At 45.0% G+C, this 27,068-nt stretch overlaps 1 protein-coding gene and 1 long non-coding RNA gene across 2 annotated transcripts in view; both read left to right on the top strand.

Moving 5' to 3' along the window:
* The window catches only part of LOC138950077 (uncharacterized), a 239,617-nt gene that overhangs the window by 207,193 nt on the left and 5,356 nt on the right, over window positions 1-27,068 (top strand). The window lies entirely within an intron of this gene.
* LOC138951272 (uncharacterized) lies at window positions 19,137-23,244 on the top strand. Its single transcript, XR_011451089.1, has 4 exons — window positions 19,137-19,764; window positions 20,428-20,509; window positions 20,852-20,945; window positions 21,497-23,244. It is a non-coding gene; the product is annotated as an uncharacterized lncRNA (long non-coding RNA).

The following is a 27,068-nucleotide window of genomic DNA, read 5'->3' as shown; positions in this document are numbered from 1 at the left end:
GCATAAAGCAGAACGGTAGCCCCGCCCACATTTACTGTATTTATGTCATATAACATGATGGAAAAAAGTGTCGGCGCGACTATTGAGCCCTGGGGCACGCCCATGTCTAAGACATGTTTCTCAGAGATGGCTGAGCCCACTTTAACATTAATGGTTCTGTTTGAAATAAAAGCTTTAATAAAATGCAGGACTGATACGGCCTGTGATACCCAGGTGTTGTAGTTTATCTAATAATTTTGCGTGCCACACGGTGTCAAAAGCTTTTTTTACGTCGTCAAAGGTGCCAAAGAGAGTGTCTTTCTGGTGGGCTAATGTTTTTTTTAATACGTTCTACAACGTTTACAATGTGGTCTTGGCACGAGCGGTTTTTACGAAATCCCGCCTGGCACGTTGGTATAAGGTTATTTTTTTCCAGGTAGACTGAGTCGAGTCTGTCTTTCACCAGTCGTTCGTAGACCTTGCCCACCGGGTGTGGGGTGAGGGCTATATAGGCCGATAACTGTCGGGTAGGGATTTTGGTTTGTTAGGTTTTGGAATGCCAATCACTTGGGCTTCTTTCCAAGCCGTAGGTATTTGCTGTTTCTCCCAGCAGTCATTATAGAGTCGTAATAAGACATTTAACAAGAGGCGAAGCCTTCAAGGCTCCTGTAAGAAATCGACAAACAGTAACACAAGCTCAAATCACTCCGCCACACGCACCACACACACGCACCACACACACACACTCAGAGTTAAAACTAACGCATCATATTTACTCCATGTATAATTTTTAAAAGAAGTCAAAACAGATAAAATGACTGTGTATTTGTTGTTGGTGTAGTTGTACCTGAAGGAGATCTTGTGCAATCCTCTTTCTCTCTCACATACACACACACACACACACACACACACACACACACACACACACACACACATACACATACACACACACACAAACACTCAGAGTTAAAACTAACGCATCATATTTACTCCATGTATAATTTTTAAAAGAAGTCAAACAGATAAAATGACTGTGTATTTGTTGTTGGTGTAGTTGTCCCTGAAGGAGATCTTGTGCAATCCTCTCTCTCTCTCTCTCTCTCTCTCTCTCTCTCTCTCTCTCTCTCTCTCTCTCTCTCTCTCTCTCTCTCTCTCTCTCTCTCTCTCTCTCTCTCTCTCTCTCTCTCTCTCTCTCTCTCTCTCTCTCTCTCTCTCTCTCTCTCTCTCTCACACACACACACACACACACACACACACACACACACACACACACACACACTTTTAAACTGCATCAGCATAATTATCATGGCAAAGCTTATCTATATATATATATACGACTAGTGTCTGTGTGTGTGTCTGTCTGTGCGCGATGCACGGCCAAAGTTCTCGATGGATCTGCTTCAAATTTGGTGGGCTTATTCAGAGAGACCCCGGACACAACCTCATCGATGAGATATTTCAACACGTGCTCTCAGCGCGCAGCGCTGAACCGATTTTGGTTCCACCTCAGCTATTTTGGTTCCACCTCAGCTACCCGGGCCCCCATACCGACACACCATAGCCGCTACACCACATCACAACGCCAAAGTTCTCGGTGGATCTTTTTCAAATTTGGACACCGTATTCAGCTACACCCCGGACACAATATCATCGATGAGATATTTCAACACGTGCTCTCAGCGCGCAGCGCTGAACTGATTTGGGTTTTTGTGTTCATTTCACCATTATAAGTAACTCTTCCTTATCTTCTCCAGTGTTTGGCGTTTATCTCCCTTCCTTCGTGTGGCTTTCCCGTTTGTAACTTACTATTACTATTTTTAGAATGTCACTGCGCTGTCCACTGCGCTGTCCACAACGCTTCCCTTGCACCCGTAAGTTGTTCTTACTGTCAAAGTGAAAAGGTCGAATCAATTTATAGCCACGCGAAAAATACACTCTCACCTATCTCTATATATTTATAGATACAGATATGCATATATATATACGGCTTCTCTGTGTGTTTGTGTGTGTGTGTAGGCAAAAACCTATGTATTGTAGAGTTCTCTTTGTGATGTGGTCTAGCGGCTATTGTCTGTCTGTATGTTCTGGCATGTGAGAAGCCACAGGAGATAATATAGGGCTAAGAAATAAGCTCTAAAATTCTCAATCCCGTTTGACAGGACTTCGCCTTCAAAGGTGATTGTGGTGAACCGCCACGCTGTCTGTCTCTGTCTCGCGCCGTTCACCTCAAATTCCCGTTTCTGAGTAACTATTTTTAGAATGTCACTGCGCTGTCCAGAACGCTTCCCTTGCACCCGTAAGTTGTTCTTACTGTCAAAGTGAAAAGGTCGAATCAATTTATAGCCACGCGAAAAATACACTCTCACCTATCTCTATATATTTATAGATATAGATATACATATATATATATATATATATACGGCTTCTCTGTGTGTGTGTTTGTGTGTGTGTGTGTGGGCAAAAACCTGTGGATTGTAGAGTTCTGTTTGTGATGGGGTCTAGCGGCTTTTGTCTGTCTGTATGTTCAGGCATTTGAGAAGCCACAACAGATAATAATTATAGGGCTAAGAAATAAGCTCTAAAATTCTCAATCCCGTTTGACAGGACTTCGCCTGCAGAGGTGATTGTGATGAACCGCCACGCTGTCTGTCACTGTCTCGCGATTCACCCCGGGGAAGCCGGGTATTCCTCTAGTCAACAATCATTAACTTACTCTAGAGCTTGCGTATCAAGATAATATATTCTTGGAATTGTCATACGACTAAGATTTAAAGATATGGGCGTCACGATGGTCACACTCACGACTCAGACAGGTTCACGTGAGGTTATTTGCCCTGGTCCTCGCACTCCGAAGTCTCTCATATTGTTCAGTGACACATTGTCCTGCTGGCAACCAGCTCCGCGTGCTTGGGCATGAACGGTCACCAAGAAGACCATTATCTCTCATATACTGGCTGTGTGAAAGCCGTGTACTTCCTCACTGCAGCCCTGGGAATTTGTTTAATCCTGTCCCACTCAATTATCGGAATGTTCCTGTACACTATGTCTTTGTATCAGAGAGTTGTAATGTTCATTTGTAAGGACGTGCTTTCCTGAAACAACTGAAGACTTGGATTACAACGCTGCCGTGTTCTCTGCCCTGGATTGTAGCTTGCCCGTCGTAAATCAGCAGTAGATCTGCGGGTGCTGTGTTCATTTGGAAATCTACCATCAGCTTATCTGTCTTTTGCACTGCAGACACTAAGCAATAGGTACCTGCCATGTGGTCACTTTTTCCACTGCTGTCCTCAGTCATATACTTGTCATCAAGACTTGTCACCATGCCGAGTGGATCTAAATTCAGAAGTCGTCATGTGGCTGAGGCATATCTGACATAGCGTCGATCTTGTTGTAGCTTATCCTCCTTTCTGAAACAAAAGGCAAAATACGATTAGTTGTGATGACTACAACCTACAACAAATAAAAACAGTGTTTTGATACTGAATAGTCGGGTTATACAAGCTACTTTACCTATGCAGCATGCATGGGAATCCTACATTATGCGAAACATGTCAACTGACTGCAGCAGCCTGTTTCAACCTTCTTAGTACTGCACTTTTGATTTGTGTGCACTCTTAGTACTGCACTTATTCCAGACTTCCGGATTATTCCATGGTAGGGTTAGTAATTGGCACCTCCTAACTTTGATTTTCATGCTAACATAGTAAAGTTATATACTGTTGAAAAGAGAAAAGGATAAGCCATCCAATAATCCAAAATAGAATCCATGCACAGTGCACACAGCGAACTCCAAAAATATATATCAGAGACAATGCCATGCAAAACATACTGAAAACAAGGAAAAGATCGATCGTCGGGATCGAGTCAACTTCTTACACATGTAAACAATCAAATTACCTTCATAATCCCCGTCAGAATCGCTATCTCCGATGGACTCATCACTGGTATCGTTAGGAACGTTCTCGTTGTCATGATCACTTTCGATTTCCGTTTCAACGTCGCTCATCGTGGCCCAAAAACTTCGAACAAAGTCGAAAAATCACTGATAAACCTTCGCAATTTTCACCTCGAAAGCATGGCAGGAAGCTTCGACAAACGATGCTTCTGATTGGTCAACACAACAAGCCAATGGTTGCCCTTGTCTGCTGCAGTACCGCGACTTACAAACGGAGCCACAATAACGGCCCATCGTGGTCTACCGACTGAGCCACAATAACGGCCCATCGTAATTCTGAGGGTCAACACAGTCAACACAATATTCACAGTCCATTGAGGAGCAACTGAGGTACTCTCCAGTGGTGGATTTAGGAGGGGGGCGGGAAAGGGGGCCCGGACCCCCCCTATAGGGAAAGAGAGAGAGATTCACGCGACCTGACCTGATCTTGACCCCTGATGTTGCGTGCGTGTGTGCGTGTGTATGTCTGTGGTAGAAACTTTAACATTTGACTAAACACCGAAATACTCATTTTACCTGGTTATTTTTCAAGCAACATCTTCAAATTATTGAAGCAATGATCAACATTCCCATCTCCCCCCTTTCCCCGTCGCGATATAACCTTGAATGGTTGAAAACGACGTTAAACACCAAATAAAGAAAGAAAGAATGATCAACATTTTGTCGGCATGTGTGTAGTTAAAGTGTGTATCCACAGAAAACGGGTGGTGGGGGGGTTTTGGGCGGGTAAAAGCAGGTGACTGGTTTGTGTCGTGTGTGGTATGTAGACCAGGTCAGGGGTCAAGATCAGGTCAGGTCGCGTGAAGGATTGTGGGAAAAGACTCACTTTCCAGTTCTCACCTCTGCATTCGCCGATTCGGGGAAGACGATTTCACATTGTTCGATTTCTTAGCTCAAGAAAAATAGATAAAGAAGATACCAAAGCCAAAGGAGATTTCCAACAGTTTGATCTGCACAGCGTGTTTCCAGTGTCTGCGCAAGGAAGATCAGCTGTCGAAAGCGCAGTGTCGATCTGGCAGTCGTGTCCCCAGTAACAATGTAATTACAGACAGATCTAGTGTCTCCCACTCATAAAGCGTGTCACATAAGCTTTTTGTTTAATTTCTTTCTATTTCAGCAGACACGCTTTATGAACAAGAGGCGAAGCCTTCAAGGCTCCCGTAAGAAATCAACAAACAGTAACACAAACTCACTCACTCCGTAACACACACACACACACACACACACACACACACACACACACACACACACACACACACACACACACACACACACACACACACACACACACAGTTAAAACTAACGCATCATATCAACTCCATGTATAATTTTCAAAAGAAGGCAAACAGATAAAATGACTGTGTATTTGTTGTTGATGCAGTTGTCCCGCACGTACACACAGACACACATTTAAACTGCATCAGCATAATTGTTGCTTGCCCGTTGTAAATCAGCAGTATAGAGGGCACTGTGTTCATTTGCAAATCTACCATCAGCTTATCTGTCTTTTGCACTGCAGACACTAAGCAATAGGTACCTGCCATGTGGCCACTTTTTCCACTGCTGTCCCCAGTCCTATACTTTTCATCAAGTCTTGTCACCATGCCGAGTGGATCTAAATTCGGAAGTCTTCATGTGGCTGAGGCATATCTGACATAGCGTCGATCTTGTTGTAGGTTAACCTCCTTTCTGAAACAAATGGCAAAATGCGATTAGTTATGATGACTACAACCTACACAAATATAAACAGTGTTTTGAAACAGAATAGTCAGGTTATACAAGCCACTTTACCTATGCAGCATGGTAACCCTACAATATGCGAAACATGTCAACTGACTGCAGCAGCCTGGTTCTTAAAATAATTCTGACGGTCAACACAGCCAACACACTATTCACAGTCCATTTTAAGGAGCAACGGAGGTACTCTCTGAGGGTCTTGTTTAAATGATAACGATCAACTCAGGAGGAAAAAAACAAGAGAGGAAACAAGAAACCACATCAACCGCAGAAAAATACAGGATCACATGTACCATTATTTACAAACAAATGCCACTGTGCCCACAGCAAGCTTTCTTTGGACGACTGTCGTTGTCTCAAAACTCGCATTCTATCTTATGTCAGAAAGAATCTAATCTTACGTTGTACTGCCTTGAAAGAAAATGCCAACAAAGACAAGAAAGCTGTTGCAAGGTAAGTTTACCAAACGTTACATAGCGAATCATGATAGTGCGTAAACAGCAAACAGTACAATCAAAGAGAGGATCGAGTCTGCAATGAAACGCGATACAGATCTAGCATTCAAAAACTGTCTTTCAAGTTCAAGGAAGTTGTTGCAAGGTAAGACTTATATTACTAAATTGTACAGACAAAACCATGACAGTGCATGTTTTGAATCTGAGGAAAAAATCGTGATCATTTTGACTTTGAGAACAGATTCATTCCGTTTCCTTATATCTGCATGTTCAAGTAGACTACATGGTGGACAGTTTTTTTCGGGCAGAGTAAACTTGAGACTCTACTGCAAGTCTTGAAATTCACATAAATCGAACCACGAACAAAGACATCCAAACACTACAGGCACTTTAGATCAACTCATTTCACTAGAGGTGACTGCCTAGCACTGTGTTTGACATCCGTGTCTGCTGAAATAAAAAGAAATTAAAACACAACGGATTAACAGTAGGTGACACGTTATCAGAGTGGGAGACACTAGCTCTGTCTCTGTACTTACCGGGATACGGCTGCCAATCGACACTGCGCTTTCGACAGCTCTTCCTCGCGTGGACATTGGAAAAACGCTGTGCAGATCAAATTGTAGGAAATCTCCCTTTGGTATCTTCTTTATTTACTTTTCTGGAGCTTAGAAACCAAACAACATGAAATCGTCTTTCCCGAATCGGCGAATGCAGAGGTGAGAACTGGAGAAGTGAATCGACGTATACCAGAATCCTTCGCGCGACCCCTGACCTGGTCTTGGCACCTGACCTGGTCTACATACCACACACGACACAAACCAGTCAACTGCTTGTACCCCTTCAAAACCCCCCACCACCCGTTTTCTTTGGATACACGCTTTAACTACACACATGCCGACACAATGTTGATCATTGCTTCAATATTTTGAAGATGGTGTTTGAAAAATAACCAGGTGAAATGAGTATTTCGGTGTTTAGTCAAATGTTAAAGTTTCTACCACAGACTACACACGCACACACGCACGCACGCAATACTTTGAAGATGTTGCTTGAAAAATAACCAGGTGAAATGAGCATTTCGGTGTTTAGTCAAATGTTAAAGTTTCTACCACAGACATACACACGCACGCACGCACAGACGCACGGACGCACGCACAGACATACAAAGTTACGATCGCATAGGCTACACTTACGTGAGCCAAAAATGAGGGTGGGAAGTGACGGATCAGTGCATATGAAATGGGATCAGCTCCCGTTGCTTTCTTTACTTTTTTAATCCTCTTAATGCATTTAACTAGTTCTTTTATCTTAAGGGCGCTGTTTATGACATTCTCGTTATTTTCATTTAATTTCGGAAAGAGTTTTTCAGCGTCCGTACGAAACTTTAGTCTTTCATCAGGTAAGTATTTAGACTGGCTGGCCTTTGCAAAAACCTCTGCCAGCGCATTTGCCTTTTCTTTATTATTCTTGGTGAGAGTGTTATTTACAATGAGTGGTCGTTCTGGGACTTTATATTTATTTTGCATCTTTTTTACTTTACTCCAAACGTTGCCTATATCTTTAGGATCTTGTACTGAGGTTAAAATGTACTTTTCCCAGTGATCTTTCTTTGCCTGGGCTAGGATTGTATTACTGTTTACTTGTGCCTCTTTCATTAAGTCACAGTTTATAATTGTCTCTCTTTTTTTATATAGCGATGTGTAGTATCGCTTTAACTTTGTTGCCTTATCACAATCTTCGTTCCACCAGTTGTGGCCTTTAAACATTTTTGATTTATTACTATTTCTTATAATTGGTATACTGTCCTTTGCGGCGTCTAACACCGTTTCTCTAAGGTTAGAATAAAACGTTTCAATGTCCTCAGAAAAGACGTCATTCAGATCAACAGTAGTTAACTTTGAGTTAAAAAGAGCCTAGTCTGCTTTCTTATAGTTAAAAGCGCTGTTTAAGATAGGTTCTTCGGATTCGGTTCCGCCGTTAAAAATGGTTAGGAGGATAGGGAGGTGATCAGAGCCCAGGGTGTCTGGGAAAGTAGTCCACTCGGAGAGTGGTAATAATTCAGGGCTGGTTAATGTTAAGTCAATATCAGAGCTGCGCTGGTCTTTATTTTGAGCCAGTCTAGTGACACTGTCATCATTTAGAATGTATAATTCGGAGTTGGTTATGTTATCTTCCAGTTTACAATTAAAATAGCAGGGTCTGGTTTCACTAGGCTGCCAGAGTCTACTATGTTCGTTAAAATCTCCGTCGATCACCCAGTGACAGGTGTCACTAGTTAGGTCCCGTAGCCAAGCTGTGGTATTTTCTTGCGGGCATGCACGGGGGTAATAACTATTTAAAATGTTTAAGTTTGTTTAATTTTGGTATCTTGACCTGAATTAAGCAGGAGTGGCTAAGTTCCCTTGCCGTCACTGGGGAGGCTAGCGCTAAAAATGTAAGACCTGTTTTAACGTATGTGGCAACTTGAATACTATCCCTATCGGCCGGATCAACGGTGGGAAGAAAATAGAACCCTGGGATCTCTGGCAGTCTAGAGAAATGAACATGGAGTGATTGTAAGAGCAAGATATCACTCTTTTGTTCTTTTATGAAGTTTAGCAGTAGTGCTTTGTTAGTGTTAATCGATCTACAGTTCCATTGTAATATTTTTAATTTATTGTTGTTGCCGGCGTGGGCTGGGGTTATATTATTTGATGCCATTGCAAAAGAGGTAAGGAAACAGAAAAGTAAACAGGGGGGTGTTTTCGTTCCTCTTCCCTCCATTACAGGGTTAGTTTCAGTTGGTGGATTTCTTTTGCAGTTAGGTCTTTTGATCCTGCCAGGGATCCCAGGGCCAGCATGGTATCGCTGGGTGAAATGGGCCCGAGGCTGGTGTTGGTGATAGTGTTAAACATACTTACTAGTGTGTCTATGAGAGACCCGGGACTTTGCTCATGTCTAGCCTCGACCATGCCAATTAGTGCGTGTTCTACAAAGTCCAGGAGCGGATGTTAACTTAGTGGGGGGGGGGGGGGGGTATCTTTCTTGGTCTGAACTTTGTTTAGGACTATTTCAGCTAGCTCTCTTTCTGCTTCTCTTTGGGCTGCTTTTGTTGTTTCAATCATACCTTCCTGTACTTTTGTCATGACTTTTGAGAAAATCTCGTTAATCATATCATCTGATTTTGATTTATTTTGGTCAGGGGGAGGGTTATCTTTTTGTTTTTGTTTTCCTGTCCCGTTTTTGCGGACGGCAGGGATAGGTTGTTTCTTTATGGGGGAGGAAGGGGGGGAAGGGGGATGGCCGCTGCTTCGCGAGCCGCTTCTCTGCCTCGCGCGGCCGCTCTGGCGAAGCCGGGCTGTGGGGTAGACGTTAGCCTTTCCGGTCGAGCGCGCCAGACATGTCATGTCATGTCGTGTTCTGTCACGTGCATGTCATGTCACACTCAGCACGAGTAATTCACTGCAGTTGCTGGCCCGTAGAGTGCGTTCTTTCACAAGCAAACATGCTGATTACATAGCGACTGCTTTAACGCACCTCGAGTTACATAGCCAAGTCAGTGCTCAAATAGCGATTTTCTCCCGAATTCCTGAGGGTAAAGGGGGACAATCACATTTTCGTTGTGTCTTAAACACACGACACAGCTCCCTCTGCTCTTGGCGTGGGTCCAGAAAGGGGGCTAGCTGCCCTTGGTGGCGTTCCCACTCGCCCTGCAGGAGTCCTCGTGTTTCTCGGGAGAGAAGTGAAAGTTGCTAGAGGGGTGAGCTTCAGCTCACTCTTTGTCTAGGGACGCTTTTGTTACCCTGCTTTTATCCTGCCTTTTTAACCCTGAGCTGTTTGGCTTGTTTTTTCTTGGTGACCGTACCGTACCTTGTAAGTGATGAGCCAAGTTGCTAAACACAAACTGCCAAACACCACCTTTGCTGATAGGCGGGAAACGTTCATCTGGGTAGATAACTACCTTCCAACGGACACCACTGCTCTGAGGGAGCAAGATTGGTCCCTTAATATGGACCAAACAGCAAGCGGTTCTGACCGCGCCCCAGATATTCCCATGGAATCACTGAATGAGACTGACCGGGCCAGCCGGACTGGTCAGTCCCCAAAATCCAAACAGCTTAATAAAGCAATCACCAATGAGAAAACCAGCATATCTTCTCCTTTCAAGAGAAAGAGATTGCGGGAGGACGACCCTGAGGGGGGGCAGAGCTCTCCGGAATCTCTTCTCTTCCGGGATAGCCCCCCACGCTCTCAGATTACTGATCATTTTGAGGAAGACTTCACCGAAGTCAATCGTAAGAAGCCCAAAAAGAAAAAGAAGCAAAAGGTCCTCTGCGAGGGTCCCCCTCTTCAGGGAAACACAGGTATTTCCCATGCAACATCTGCCCGGGGGGTCGACACCTCCCAACCCCTAACTGAATCACAAGAAAACCAGACAACTCAACAGCCACTACCACCTGCCAATACACACACACACACAAAACAAAGACTCCGAAGAAAACTTCTTTACCAACCCAAGCAACCTCCTCCCTCCTTCTTAGAGTTCCCCGTGGTGGTGCAGGACCTGAAGGAGGGCCCTGCAACATTGCAGGGACTCGGCCTCAGGAGGAAAAAAACTTTTGACCTTGCCATCGGCGAGGTCAAAGAAATACGCATGCTGGCAGCTGGGAGCGTCCTGGTAGGGTGCTCCTCAGCATCACAACAAAACAAGCTATTGAGGCTGGACTCGATCGGCGGCATCAAAGTGAAATGCCACCGTCCGGAGGTAACAACCGAAGGTGTCATTAAACGCATACCCACAATACATTCAGGAACAGACCTGTCTGAGATGGCAGTGGGCGTGCGCGTCCGGATGGAGGATGGGAGTCTTGTAGAAAAGGGCCCCTCCTCGGTTCGATCTTTTCGCCGTCTTCTCCTTAGGGATGGGAAACCGTCTCAGGCGGTCCGTGTCACGTTTACAACGGCAATTCTTCCAGACAGCGTCGTTCTGGAGAGTGAGGTGTACGGCGTCGAACCCTACACTCCTCCAGTGCGGCGCTGTACGAAGTGCCAGAGACTATCGCACCTAAAACAACAATGCAAATCAAAAGTGCAGATCTGCCCCCGATGTGGCTCCAAGGGCCACGACGGAGCGACGTGCACCAAGGCCAAACATTGCGTAAACTGCAAGGGCGAGCATTCCGCCGCTTATCTTGGATGCCCGGAAATGAGACTGAGGTTGCAGGCCAATAAGATCAGGTCGGCAGCATACATACCATATTCTGAGGCCCTGGATCGGGCGCGGCGCGAGCTCGCCAAACAACAAAATAAAACAGCGACTGCCCCAGCGGAAATGAGGGACTCCTTCTGGCGTCCCCCTCCGCAACCGATCCGGCGGACCTCAACCCCCCGGTCCGGGTACTCTTTGGCTGTCCAGAGACCCCCCCTGGGTGGGCAAGTAAATAAAATACAAGAAATCAAAAACAAAATGACCGAACATGACAATACACTCCTTCCAGTTCATGCGGACAGTTCTGCTGCAACCGCGAAGCACCAAACAACTTCGCAAAATCCAAATCCTGGCCCCCAGGCGCCCTGTAAGTCCCAGACGGCTCGGGCAGAGGCGCCGCTTCATGGGACCCCCGGGTTAAAGGCCTCCCTCCTACGCAAAGCCCAGAACAGGAAGGAGGACTCGAAAGAAGAGCAGCTCTTCGAGAGGTTGATGGGGAGAATGGAGGAGGGATTGGCCCAGAGATTCAGAGAATACAAACTTAAAACTGAACAGGAAATAAAGCAGCAGATGAGGGAGGAGCAGGAGAAGGCAGAGCTTGAGCTAGCCGACGCTGCACTAGATAAGCTAAAAACAGGAGAGCAATATGCAAATTTAAATGAACAACAAAGAGGCCTTCAAGGTTTCATCGAGCAGTGCCTCGGCTTCATGGTTAAGGCCAGACAGATGCAGAGTCCTCTCGACCTGATCGACTCCCTCTCAGCTACATACACACAACTCTCCAACACCAAGGTTGAACGCTTCATTCCGGGCGGCGCCACTCTGGCGCTGGGCGCCCTTGCTGGTGCCAAGCAGTTGTCCGTGACGGATATGAAAGCTGTCAAAACCACTTTTTAACCTATTTTAAATCTGCCCTTTAACTTACCTTCTTTGTGCGTGTTAAAATGGCTGAACAAAGTGAAAGCGGTCACGGATTTATCATATTACAGTGGAACTGTCGCTCTATCAACTCTAACTTCTCTCAGCTATATAATTATATATCAAATCACTCTGCTGACATCTTAGTTATCCAGTCAGTCAAGAGAAAACGCTCCCTACTGCCTTCTATAGATGGTTTTGACTTCCCTCCCATAGTAGAGCAAAAGGGCTCAGGGCAACTCATTCAAACAGCTATTTATCTAAAGTCTTCCTTAAATTACAAACCCTTTGCACCTCTCATCCCTAGTTCAGAAAATCTCAGTACATGTGCTGTTGAAATCGAAATAAAAGGATCCAAAAACCTCAACATAGTTAACATATATTACCCCCACGGGTGTAATAAAAAAGGAACTACCGACTGGCTAAAATCCCTGGATCATGGCAGGGCACACTGGTGCGTGATGGGTGATTTTAATAATCACCACCCTCTGTGGGACTCTGCTAACCCTAGATACAAACATGCCAATAGCAACCTTGCTGACGTCATTTTGGAAACTGACTTTTGTATACTAAACGATGGCTCGGCAACCAGACTTCCAGACAGAGCTGACCATTCCCCGTCAGCAATCGATCTCTCCCTTTGCTCAAATGCCATAGTCACTGACATCGACTGGAACGTTTTCCCGGACGCCCTCGGCTCCGATCACTTACCCATTGTTCTTACCTTCCGCCACTTCGCCCCTAATCGCAATAACTCGGAGGTCAGAAAAAAGTACAATTACAAACAGGCAAATTGGGACAGCTTCCGTGCGGAGCTCGAGGGTGTCAGGGAGGAAACTCTCCTTACGGATGACATCGAAGCCTCTTACAATAACATACGTCAATGTATACTCACTGCTGCCAATAATCACATTCCGCTTAAATCAGTAAATCCTAACTGTAAGGCCAAAAGGAATGAGTGGTGGAATGCAGACTGTGATGAAGCCTTGGCAAACAAGCGATATCACATTAGGACATATCTCAGGCACTGCTCAGACGCTAACTTCACGAATATGAAGTCAGCTGAAATACAATTTAACCAGATCACCGCTGAGGCTAAACTTCAAAACTGGGAAAACTTTGTCCACAAAGAAACTAAAGATTACAAAGACTGTGGCAAAATCTGGAAGAAAATCCGCAGATTTAAATGTAGATACAGAACTAAAGAAAAGCCACTATTATCGGGTGATAAAATGACCACAACTGACTCTGAAAAGGCAAACCTATTAGCAGATACCTTTGCCAAAAATAGTCAATCAAAATCCCTAGATACTGAACGACTCAATTATAGGTTAGATCAGGAGAAGGGTTTCACATACCCCCCAGATGACAACCAGTTGCCTATAAACTGCATGTTTAAGGCAAAAGAAGTCCAAAACGCCATCTCTTCTGTGAAAGACCCAAAAAAATCCACAGGTTTAGACCCAATATCATATCACATGATAAAACATCTACCACCTAACTTTGTTAAGTTGCTCACTCAGTTTTTCAACCTATGCTGGTTAAAGGATACTATCCCCGCAGCGTGGTCAGACTCACAAGTAGTAGCAGTATTGAAGAGCGGAAAACCGGGCAATCTACCTGGCAGTTACCGCCCCATATCACTAACCCCCCACCTCAGCAAGATCTTTGAGCGTGTGGTGAACCAGAGGCTGGAGTTCCACCTCAATAAACACAATATCATTCCTACATGCCAGGCAGGTTTTAGGCAAGGTCGTTCGTGTGCGGACCACATTGTGCACGTCACTGAAAAAATCAAAAAGACCTAGGCACATAGTAATAATTCTCTTCTTGGAACCTTCTTTGATATTAAATCTGCGTACGACAGCGTCTGGCATGCTCGTCTACTCCTAAAACTCGGCAGAATCGGTGTCTCTGGCCACATGTACCAATTCATCAAAAACTTCATCAGCAATCGCAAGATGTCTGTCCGAGTGGGCTCTTCGGTGTCCGAAACCCATGCGCTGGACATGGGGGTTCCCCAGGGCAGTATCATCGCGCCAAACTTATTCAGCATCATGCTCTATGACATTACTTCTGTTAGGGTTGACGGTGCCAGTGTACTTCTGTATGCGGACGACCTCGCCTTAATAGACACTAATAGACCACGCCATAACAGAGTTACCAACACTGTTGACTTATCTTCTTACCAAACTAAAATCGACAACCTCTGTCAATATATGTACACCAACGGCTTCCAACTAGCCTCAAATAAAACAGTCTTTCTTGTTGTCTCCCGTAGACAACTGTACAGGAACTGCAGTATAAAGATAGGTTGTGATATTATCAAACCGAGCTCAGAAGTTAAGTTCCTCGGCGTTATCATCGATACCCGACTTAACTGGACCAGTCATATCGAACATCTGATCAATAAGGCCAACAAGGATCTTTATATCATACGCTACCTGGCGTCCCAATCCTGGGCCAGAGGACGTAAGTGTGTCACAGAGGTAGTGCGGGCATTAATTCGCTCCCGCCTCCTTTACGGGTGCGAAGCTTATTTCGCGACGCGCCCGGCGCTCATGAAAAAACTGGCTATTATAGAGTGCAGGGCGCTCAAAATAGCTCTGGGACTCTCCCAACAAGCGAGTAAGAGTCGAGTCTACAGCGAGTGTGGGTGGCTGCCCCTTGTGGATGAGATAAAACTCCGTTCAGCTCAGTATGCTGTCAGAGCCCACGCGGTAGAGAACTCTGCCTGCGAGGTCCTGACTGACTTTTTTCCTCAGCACCAAAATTATGAGGCCAACACCAAACATAGCACTCAACTCTTGGCCAAAACGCTACCCTTATCCGACACAGTAAACCGCATTCTAGCCGATAGCGGGGTGAAGGTCAGTGAGCTGGCCAGGGTCCCCCCGCCCTCCTACCCGCCTTGGCTTGAGGAAACCCCTACTATCATATACGACAGTGAAGATAATACTACCAAAAAAGATAACCCCGTCTACCTAGCTACTGTTACAAAAGAAACCCTAAACTACAAATTCTCGGAGCATTTAAAAGTCTTTACTGACGGATCCAAATTTGCAGACGGCAGCGTTGGCTGCGCCTTTGTGATCCCAGATCTCAAAATCTCAAGGAAATACACTCTTAATAAAGACATCTCCATATTCTCAGCCGAGCTATTTGCCTTGCTCATGGCATGCACTTTTATAAATGACCTCCCAGTCACACCGCGTGCGGTAGTTTTCTGCTCTGACTCGCGCTCTTCATTACAAGCTCTGCATCGAAACACATCAAATCGGGCAGAGCTACAAAGAGAAATCCTCTTTATATGTCACCAGTTAATCTCATCCGGCACATCCGTATCATTTCTCTGGGTCCCCTCTCACGTAGGGGTCCGGGGAAATGAACTGGCGGATGTCGCTGCCAAAGAAGCGGCAGAATATAGCCCAGCTAACACTAACATCGGCTACTCAGTAACCGAGTTCTACAGTAAAATCCGTAAACTCATTCGAAGTCAGTACGTAACATCTCTGTCCTATCAACCCATTGATATGAACGATCTACACCCCGATCTCCCAACAAACCTCCTCACTATCTTCAGACGCCTCCGTGCCGGCGGCTGCCGCTTCCATATCTTTAACAAGTCCTGCCATTGTGGAGAACCCTATTCATTTCAACACATTTTCGCTCCATGCGCTACAAATAGAATTACCTTTAAAACCTTATATGACCATATGCAGCTCCATGGTCTGAGTCCCCAGGATTATCTGCGCAGTAGCAGTTCTCTAGGCTGGTCACACAGCTTGCTGCTGTGCCGACTGGTCAGGGACTCGGACATGGGACTGTGGGTATAACTAAGCCCAGATTATCACATCAGCGTGTTTCAGTTTGAGGTCGAGTGGCTCCCGCCATCCCTCCTGATTCCAGCGACTACCTTCTAGACAACATATCCTCACCCAAGGCCCACTAGTCGCCAAACTGTACATATTGTTTTTATTACCACGGCCTTCGTGGCTTACATCTTAATCCTTTTATTTGTAAAAAGTTTTGAGATTTATTGTTCGTGTTCCTCTTACTTGCTCATCTATTTGGTTTTATTGGTGATCCTGAAAGGTTCCACTTTTTAACTCGATTTGAATTAAAATATTACAAGCCCGTTATTCAAGATATAGAATACAGACTTATAATTCTTACCAAGAAACATCTTAACTACTTTCCATTTTAACAAATTCCACAGAGCATTATCAACTCAACCCCACCCCCTGCCCTCCTCTCCTTATTTTTTGTTTCTTTCTTTCCTCTTTTTGAAAGCGGACAAACACTCAAGTCCTTAATGGCTCAAAACCGTAGGACTTTTAATATTAATTTTAACGAGCGCGCCAGAACTCGTCGCGCTGCTCGGCGGGGCCTGTCTCTGTTGTCATCATTAGTTTGTTTTCATTTTCTTGCTTGGCTTCGTTTCGTGCTCTTTGCATGGCCTCTGAGTAGGGGATGTAGGTTGCCGAACGGATCTTATTGGCACGCATGCGAAGTCTTATCTCCCTACACCTCTGATATGATGAGGAGTGACCCTCCTTACAGTTAATGCATAATGCATTGTCTCTCTCTCTCGCAGCCGTTGCCGTCGTGGCCGTAGGTGCCGCACCTGCCACACGTTGGCTTTTTGGCTCTGCAGTGGAGTTTCAGATGACCCTCTGAGGCCTTGCCTTCTTTTGTTTTTAGTCTTCGGATCTGACGGACGGCGGACGCACCCTTTTCCGCGGGGACTCCCCCCTCCGTCCGAATCCGAACCGAGATAGTCATGTTATTGAGGTCTTCGTCTGAATGGAACAGAGGGACCCGCTTTATAACCTCTTCTGTCGAGACTTCTGGTGTGAATTTTTTTATTTGGATGCTTCCTATCTCTGTGAGAGACAGGAGTTTCTTTTGCTGTGTCAGTGAGACACACCCCACCAGCACGCTTCCTCCTGGGAGTTTGCGCACTGACAGGATGGGTCCCACTGCCAACGTGAATGTTTTTAGTCTGTGTAGTCCCAGGCCATGTAGAGTGGCTGGGCCTTTTTTCAGATCTTCATAGATTACTGGATAGTCAAGAAAAACTGGTGGGGGGGGGGGGGGGTGATGTTTCAGGGAACAGAGCTTTCCTGGTGTTCGTCGAAAATCTTGAATTTGTTTTTTTGGAGTTTTTTGGGGGGGTTTTCTTTTGGGATTGGGTTATCTTTTGGAATTGGGTTATCCATTTGTTGGGCTTCAGTGACAGGTACTTCTGTCTCAGCCATTTCGGGTTGTTTTTGAGGAATGATGGTTTTTCTTTTCTTGTTTTTTTTCCTTGTTTTGGCAGGGACGAACACGTCGTCCCTTCCGTGTTTGGGTGGTCTCATCACCTGAATCGGTCGAGCCTGAGTGTGGGCGTGGCCTATTTAAGGGGGACGCCGCCACCGAAGCTCGCCGACCGGGAGACCATACTTTTCTCTAGTTTGCTTTTGGTAATGTCATTTTTCAATCTGCGAGCAGCCGACTCCGAACCCTCAGGGAGCTCGGACTCGCTGCTCGTCACGGAGACGTCTGACATGTTGGAATAGCTCCAAGCTTGTTCGTTTAATTGAGTGCTGTCCATGGGGAGCTCCGCGAGGAAGCTATGATTAATAGAAAGAAGCCAGGTACTGTATCATTCATCTAACTCTCGATCATGCTCACGACAAGACATAACATACAGAACAAACGAGCGGGACACTTACTTACTTACTGCCTTTCACGCCTGGTGGCGTGTAGGGCAGCGACAAAGAGCGGGACACTGTGGCACAGATATAACAAGACTAAAAGCGAGTCAAGACCGTGCGTACAAGACTTAAAGCAACAAATAAGTGAGACTGTCAATGACGATGAACATGAAAAAGATAGAAATGAGAGAAATGAGTTTTATTTTTTATTTTTAAGGAGCGGTATCGAGACGGTAATGAGGCCGAGGAATCGGCGCGATGAAGAAAGGACAATGTCGGTGATGTTGATAAAAGATAACTCTGGGATAGGGATCACTAATAAACCTATGTCTATGCTAGCTTGGAGAAAAACAAGATAGGGGTCGGGTGCTAGAGTTTTTGAGGAAAAATTTGGAAAAATCAAATTTAGTAGGCAGAGGGCTCCTGAAAGAATCTGAGGTCCTAGTCTAGTCGAGTTCAAAAATGGTCGTACCAGGCAATAACCGCCCCTACTTTCTGCCTTTTAAGGCAGGTTTGATTAGGTCCTGAAGAGAAAGTCCACCACTGTCGGAGTCGATCGCCTCACCGCCTAGGCCCTAAAAAGTGGTAGGCTGTTAGGCCGCTGTCGCTATTGCTGAGCTGTGTTGGCGAAGTATGTCAATGGGTAGCAGTGTAGTTGGCGTCACGTGCTGCGTCACGCCCTCTCAACGGTCGGTCCTCCTCCAAACCTTGAGTAGTGTTTCATTATGGGGGCGAGGACGCCCCCATTCTATACGGATAGTTTAGAGGTTGACCATGGGCAGCGCCATTTTGTTGTGAAATACGTCATCAGTTTGTGTACACAGGAAGTTGTGACATCCGTCACCCTATGGGAGGGGTGAAGGCAACATTGTTCATCTGTAGAAAGTTGTGAAATCCGTCACCCTATGGGAGGTGTGACGTCAAAATTGGTCATCACAGAGTTTGTGTAACACAGGAAGTTGTGAAATACGTCACCCTATGGGAGGGGTGACGTCAAAATTGTTCAACAAAAACATGATATGTCGCATTGTGCAGGGTCAACTGCAACAAACTCAAACCGAGCCATTCATACCTAGCTGTATTTGAGTGACTTATATACCGACATTTTTATTTCTTATTTTCAGCACAGGTGTAGGAAAAATCATGAACCAAAATGTTATTTATTTTCTAATTTAACATTTTTTTTACAAATATGACCATGGTCTTTTAAACATACAGTGACATTAAACATTGTTATGTTAAAAAAAAGAAAAAAGAAAAAAAGCTTTTGTGCACAAATCAGAAAATACATTGTACATTTTACCTACAGGCCAAACAGTGTCTGTTGGCGGCAAAGGACCCAGCAAGTTGCTATTTTTAGATCGATTAAAAGTTGTCAAGAACAGGCGCTTACATTTGGATGTGTCCACTGATAGTAGGTTTGGTTGTGATCAATCAGAATGATGTAGGAATAAAAATGTATGACAGTTTGGTATGATGACATGTAATTCAAATATGCTGAAATGTAATATTATACATGATATAATATTATTATGGCTGTTGCCATGACCATGAACCCCAAGAAAGGTTTAATGTTATGTAAAATCAAAATACCAAAATCAAGCACCTACTAATCTGGTCTACGGTGCGGCTTGGACCTAATATGGATGGACACGCAACTCGCTCAGCCAGCCAGCGCTGCGAGACTTACAGCGGCCAACTTCGCCGCGCCGCGCTCATTGGCTCAGTATTGAACTTGCGTCAAGGCCGATGCGCGTAGATTCCCAGAATGTTTACTTTCGGTTAGATTCTTCGACAGCATTCGCAGAGGTGACTGCCGTTACAGAGGTGAGTAAAACTGACCATCGAAAGGAAAATAAGATTCATATTGGTAATACTAATAACATACTTGCACAAGCATGTATCTACCAAAACTGTATGGGAGCACATTGTTGGAAAGGCGTGGTGAAGCGCTCAGTCAGTGCACTGATCAGCCACAACGATTGAACGTCACTGTCTGTATTTTGTATGTAAGCAGAGCTTCCAAACTAGTTAAATCCTGATGTAGTTTACAAAAACAAAACAAAATCTCATTCCTGTTCCATTGTTATTCTTGTAGTTGTGATATATTCTAGTGAAACTGAAAGTAAGTGTTAAAAGCAGAAAAGCCGGACTGAATCAGGTAATTGGGTTGGGAAAGTTTTGCTAAGAAATCCTGTTATTTCCCTGGGTTAATAAGCATCTCTTTGTCCAACTATTTACACAATTTATTTGACTAGTTTGTGGTTTCAATTGAAATTATTGTTGTATTTATTTCTAGACTACAAGAACTTGCATTGATTGCATTTCATTGTTACAGCACAAAACACTGAATGACACATACTGATTGACGAGCATGCCAATAGCCTTCTCGTTTTACAGTATAGGTACTGATAGTTGTATACAAGTTTGAATATCACTTTGAACACTGCCACATTCAGTTCTTTTCATCATTGAATAATTTTGTTTCAGGAAGCAAGCACCACTTTTGTTGTTGATGAAAACCCCTGTACAGTCAGAAGTGTGTCAAGCTCAAAGTATTATTTCACAAAAGGTGAGAAGTTATTCGTTACATTTGCAACATTTATTGTTGAAAAATATTAAACATAAAGGCAGAATTTGTTTGTCTTGTGATTGTGATGCCTACAACTACACCCGCTTGTGATTTCTCAGTCAAGTTACTGCAGATTTGTGTATATTTCAGTCTCATGTGGTATTTGCCATATTTTTGTGTGAACATGTGTATTTTTCAAGACTTAGATTCTGTGATAACATAAAATACCATAACACATTTGACACCAGTGCATCATATAATATTTTTGGATAATTCTCATTACGCATGATTTTTTATTGTGTCACTGTGTGTACATTTACATGTGTTTTTAAATGTCAACAGGTGACAGTTCCACTTTTGGAAGAGGTGTGCAGTGAGATTGCAGAAAATGAATGCCTGTCAGCTGATCTGTGAAGCCATGTTAAAACCTTGGACTGTAAGTGTTTAGGGAAACACTGTATGAATGAATACAATTTTGTTGGAGTAGTGTTTTCACTTTTGCTTATAATGTAAAACAATTTCAAGTTTAAATTTCAAGTTATTCAGTTACGCTGAGAATAAGCTGTCATATATACATGACAAGTAAGCAGTGCTCCCTGTATGGCATACGTGTAATTATTGTTGATCATTCGCGTACACATTCCAGACTTGTCAATGTGCAAGTGTTCTTTTTGGATACAATGGTGTGTGTGTTTGCCTTTCTTTTAAAGTTATACGAGGCAGGGAATTATCCCAAGATATGGACTAATAAAAATCTATTTTTGTATATATATATATACAGTGGACCACCCCCCCCCCCCCCAATTTGATAATCCCTCCCTTTTAAGACCTTATTTTGTCAGTTTGTCTGTGCATAACTTCTGTAAATTTTCCTTCATTTTAAGACTGCCTCCTTTTAAAGACCCGCTTTCTCAGATTGTTTGAGGTAATACAAAGGTGGTTCTATTGTATGTGTTCAAGTGTAAGACTTTGTGGTCTGTTTGACAGGTGCTGTTCTTCGGGACAAACTTCAGGTGTTTGAGTCATGCCTTGGTCTACGAGGGAAGTTCCGGAACGCGGCCAAGGAAAAGGCTCACTCATTGTACTACGCAAGCCATGCAAGCATTACAGAGGTCACCAAGTCGACTCATGCATCAGCTTCCATTTGCCTCAGGATGTTTGAAAGGCTGGTCGAAGCAACCTATGGGTGCAAACAGGAAGACAACGCGAATGACCGACCGGTGCCAGTGTGTGAGGAAGGATGTGATCAGGTATGTTGCTGGGAGTGTGGTGAAGAAACTAAAAAAGAAAGTTTGGGGCATCAAGAAAGGTGCATACAGATACGAGAAACTGCGCTGTTTAGAAGCACTGAGGTTCAGTGAGCTGTCAGAAAGTGATTGTGATTCTTCAACTGACATGACAACGGTGCTTAACCGAGGAGGACTGACATTTGTCAAAGACAACATTGTGCAAATGTTCCTTGACATGCAGGACATTTTTCGTCGGACTGTGGGTGTCGCTTGCTCTGCCAAAATGAAAGCTGATGACAAGGACTTTCTGCAACAGTGCCAAATCAATGATACAGTGCCTGTGCTTTTTTATGACACAGTTTATGCATTTGACATTTCTTTGAAAGTGCAAGAAGATGTTTTCGAAAATGCTGTCCTGCTTTTTTTTTTTTAAATCCGAGTCCACCACAAGCTGAGGACAATGTCAATGATGGACAAAGTGCAGCGCGGGTGGAAAGAGTAGAGCATGAAGAACAGGTTGCGTACCAGTGACACTAACATTAACAAGGTGTGAGACGGGCAAAGTTAGCTACATATGCAGTTGATCATATCATTAGTGCCAGTCCACGGATGCTCCCCCCTTGTTTGTGTGTATGTATGTGTGCAGGTTTGCATTTCAGTCTGCATGAGGTGAGCGATAGTGATTTTTAACTGTTGGTGCTCAGTGATTTACAAGCATAACAACTGTGTGAATGGTGCTATATTGAATGAAAGAGTGTGACATGAAGTTCTTGTACATCATTGTAAAGAGTGTGAATGACGTTTTAGTTTAGATGTCAAGCGCTTAGAGCAAGCCTTTTTAACGAAAGTTTTTGATTTAGCGCTATATAAATGTTCTTCTTCTTCTTATTATTATTATTATTATTATTATTATTATTATTATGTTTTCTGTTGCTATGTAAATTCTCCTGTCTTATGTAGAACACAGACACTTTGTATTACATTTTTTTTTTTACAATAATCTCTCTTGGTGCTGGGTACAAATATTTTAAAAGTTTTCAGGTTCATGTTATTCTCTAGTTTCACTTTTTGTTTTACGCTCGACACGTGTTTGAATCTGTATCTGTCTGCAACTGTGAGTAAGTACACCTGAATCCAACATACTAAAGAGAAATAGAGAGCTTCAGTATTTAGTCTGTACTTTAAAAAAAAATGTTATTGCTTGCATTTTTCTTCCGTTGTATTTTTTATGTCTTGAAAATAATAAAAATTGCTTTGAAAATGTATTGTGTATCGCAGTCAGAAGTAATTTATTACTTTTGGGAGTTTAGTAACGTGATATCAGTTTTCAATTGTTCGTTCACTTATATTGCTTTCAGATTTAACACACAAGAAACAGTAGCACGGTTTTCGTTGCGAAAATGTGCATTGGCAGTGCTACGCGATCGAATTGTGTATTATGTACACGCGGTGTTCTTCTGGAAAAGACCGAAGCGACATGTGACGTCAGTCGTTCAGCCCGCGAGCGGTGGGAGGGGGGGGGGGGGGTTCACATAGTTTGTTTGTTTGTTTGTTTGTTTCAGAACCACACCCATATACACACATTTCACATGTAAACCATTTGTCCGCCCCCTGTCGATATTTATCGACTAAGTTCCTTGTACGGATTGCGTTTTGGAGACAATTGAAGTAGCTTGACCAGTGGTCACTGTCGACTGTTGTTGTTGGTGTTGTGTGATTGAGATTGCTTCCCGATCTTTAGCTGTATATAACGACAAGGATTTGGAAGCTGGGAAGATATCTCAGCGACCAAGGGGACAGGACGAGAGGCTGTGTCAGGCGGGCGGTCTCCGACTTGCCGAGGCGATAGCTGACTATGTCTGTCCAATGCCTGAAATGCTCCTGAACCACGAATAAAGTCACCACCCCGTACCTCAGCGTTTGTTCTCCACGACGTGTGACTGAGTGTGAGAGTGTAACAACACACACACTCACTCGTTTTGAATAAAGCTGACACATCATGTCCCCTTTTTCTCCCCCCCACACACACACTCACTCGTTTTGAATGAAGCTGACACATCATGTCCCCTTTCTATCCCCCCCCCCACACACACACACTCGTTTTGAATGAAGCTGACACATGTCCCCTTTCTTTCTCCCCCTCCCCCCCACACACACACTCGTTTTGAATGAAGCTGACACATGTCCCCTTTCTTTCTCCCCCTCCCCCCCACACACACACTCGTTTTGAATGAAGCTGACACATGTCCCCTTTCTTTCTCCATCCCCCGCTCCCCCCCCCCCCCCCAAACACACACACTCACTCGTTTTGAATAAAGCTGACACATCATGTCCCCTTTTTCTCCCCCCCACACACACACTCACTCGTTTTGAATGAAGCTGACACATCATGTCCCCTTTCTTTCTCCCCCCCCCCACACACACTCACACACTCACTCGTTTTGAATGAAGCTGACACATCATGTCCCCTTTCTTTCTCCCCCCCCACACACACACTCACACACTCACTCGTTTTGAATGAAGCTGACACATCATGTCCCCTTTCTTTCTCCCCCCCCACACACACTCACACACTCACTAGTTTTGAATGAAGATGACACATTATGTCCCCTCTCTTTCTCCCCCCCACACACACACACTCACTCGTTTTGAATGAAGATGACACATCATGTCCCCTTTCTCCCCCCCCACACACACACTCACACACTCACTCGTTTTGAATGAAGCTGACACATCATGTCCCCTTTCTCCCCCCCCACACACACACTCACACACTCACTCGTTTTGAATGAAGCTGACACATCATGTCCCCTTTCTCTCCCCCCCACACACACACTCACACACTCACTCGTTTTGAATGAAGCTGACACATCATGTCCCCTTTCTTTCTCCCCCCCACACACACACTCACACACTCACTCGTTTTGAATGAAGCTGACACATCATGTCCCCTTTCTTTCTCCCCCCACACACACACTCTCTCGTTTTGAATGAAGCTGACACATCATGTCCCCTTTCTCCCCCCCCACACACACACTCACACACTCACTCGTTTTGAATGAAGCTGACACATCATGTCCCCTTTCTCTCCCCCCCACACATACACACTCACTCGTTTTGAATGAAGCTGACACATCATGTCCCCTTTCTTTCTCCCCCACACACACACACTCACACACTCACTCGTTTTGAATGAAGCTGACACATCATGTCCCCTTTCTCTCCCCCCCCCACACTCACTCGTTTTGAATGAAGCTGACACATCATGTCCCCTTTCTCCCCCCCCACACACACACTCACACACTCACTCGTTTTGAATGAAGCTGACACATCATGTCCCCTTTCTTTCTCCCCCCCCACACACACTCACACACTCACTCGTTTTGAATGAAGCTGACACATCATGTCCCCTTTCTCCCCCCCCACACACACACTCACACACTCACTCGTTTTGAATGAAGCTGACACATCATGTCCCCTTTCTCCCCCCCCCCACACACACTCACACACTCACTCGTTTTGAATGAAGCTGACACATCATGTCCCCTTTCTCTCCCCCCCACACACACAAAACACTCACTCGTTTTGAATGAAGCTGACACATCATGTCCCCTTTCTTTCTCCCCCCCACACACACACACTCACACACTCACTCGTTTTGAATGAAGCTGACACATCATGTCCCCTTTCTTTCTCCCCCCCCCCCACACACACTCACACACTCACTCGTTTTGAATGAAGCTGACACATCATGTCCCCTTTCTCTCCCCCCCACACACACACTCACACACTCACTCGTTTTGAATGAAGCTGACACATCATGTCCCCTTTCTCCCCCCCCACACACACACTCACACACTCACTCGTTTTGAATGAAGCTGACACATCATGTCCCCTTTCTCTCCCCCCCACACACACACTCACACACTCACTCGTTTTGAATGAAGCTGACACATCATGTCCCCTTTCTCCCCCCCCACACACACACTCACACACTCACTCGTTTTGAATGAAGCTGACACATCATGTCCCCTTTCTCCCCCCCCACACACACACTCACACACTCACTCGTTTTGAATGAAGCTGACACATCATGTCCCCTTTCTCCCCCCCCACACACACACTCACACACTCACTCGTTTTGAATGAAGCTGACACATCATGTCCCCTTTCTCCCCCCCCCCACACACACTCACACACTCACTCGTTTTGAATGAAGCTGACACATCATGTCCCCTTTCTCCCCCCCCACACACACACTCACACACTCACTCGTTTTGAATGAAGCTGACACATCATGTCCCCTTTCTCTCCCCCCCACACACACACTCACACACTCACTCGTTTTGAATGAAGCTGACACATCATGTCCCCTTTCTCTCCCCCCCACACACACACTCACACACTCACTCGTTTTGAATGAAGCTGACACATCATGTCCCCTTTCTTTCCCCCCCCCCCCACACACTCACACACTCACTCGTTTTGAATGAAGCTGACACATCATGTCCCCTTTCTCCCCCCCCCCACCCACACACACACTCACTCGTTTTGAATGAAGCTGACACATCATGTCCCCTTTCTCTCCCCCCCACACACACACTCACACACTCACTCGTTTTGAATGAAGCTGACACATCATGTCCCCTTTCTTTCCCCCCCCCCCACACACACTCACACACTCACTCGTTTTGAATGAAGCTGACACATCATGTCCCCTTTCTCTCCCCCCCACACACACACTCACACACTCACTCGTTTTGAATGAAGCTGACACATCATGTCCCCTTTCTCCCCCCCCACACACACACTCACACACTCACTCGTTTTGAATGAAGCTGACACATCATGTCCCCTTTCTCCCCCCCCCCCCCCACACACACACTCACTCGTTTTGAATGAAGCTGACACATCATGTCCCCTTTCTCCCCCCCCCCACACACTCACACACTCACTCGTTTTGAATGAAGCTGACACATCATGTCCCCTTTCTCCCCCCCCACACACACACTCACACACTCACTCGTTTTGAATGAAGCTGACACATCATGTCCCCTTTCTCCCCCCCCCCCACACACTCACACACTCACTCGTTTTGAATGAAGCTGACACATCATGTCCCCTTTCTTTCTCCCCCCCACACACACACTCACACACTCACTCGTTTTGAATGAAGCTGACACATCATGTCCCCTTTCTCCCCCCCCCCACACACTCACACACTCACTCGTTTTGAATGAAGCTGACACATCATGTCCCCTTTCTCTCCCCCCCACACACACTCACACACTCACTCGTTTTGAATGAAGCTGACACATCATGTCCCCTTT

This window comes from Littorina saxatilis, linkage group LG16, assembly GCF_037325665.1.
Source record: "Littorina saxatilis isolate snail1 linkage group LG16, US_GU_Lsax_2.0, whole genome shotgun sequence".
NCBI classification, from domain to species: domain Eukaryota; kingdom Metazoa; phylum Mollusca; class Gastropoda; order Littorinimorpha; family Littorinidae; genus Littorina; species Littorina saxatilis.
Note: the sequence above shows the minus strand (reverse complement) of the source record. Positions and strands in the feature narration are given on the sequence as shown.